The 293-nt window shown below is 19.8% G+C and overlaps 1 protein-coding gene across 3 annotated transcripts in view; it reads right to left on the bottom strand.

The window, feature by feature from the left end:
* LOC102675052 (Down syndrome cell adhesion molecule-like protein Dscam2) overlaps positions 1 to 293 on the bottom strand; it is a 70,837-nt gene that overhangs the window by 23,801 nt on the left and 46,743 nt on the right. The window lies entirely within an intron of this gene.

Genomic DNA, 293 nt, shown 5'->3' with positions numbered 1-293 from the left:
TCGACACAGATTGGATTTCCATTCGCGGGAAATCTTTCTATTTTCATTGCATTGCATTGATGGAAAAAAAGAAACTATAAAATGGAGAAAAAAGATCAAAGAAGACATTTGCGATATAAAATTCATTAGATCTCGTTACGTTATTATTATTAAATATTATATTATTATTATATTATTATAAAATGAATTATTATATTATTATAAATTTTTAAATAGAATGAATATAAACTTTTTTTGACAGATTAAAAAGATTAGGATAGAATAGATAATTGTAAAATATAATTATATATAAT

The sequence above is a fragment of the Apis dorsata genome, unplaced genomic scaffold (genome assembly GCF_000469605.1).
Source record: "Apis dorsata unplaced genomic scaffold, Apis dorsata 1.3 scaffold_376, whole genome shotgun sequence".
Lineage (NCBI taxonomy): Eukaryota > Metazoa > Arthropoda > Insecta > Hymenoptera > Apidae > Apis > Apis dorsata.
This window is presented reverse-complemented; position numbering and strand designations above follow the sequence as displayed.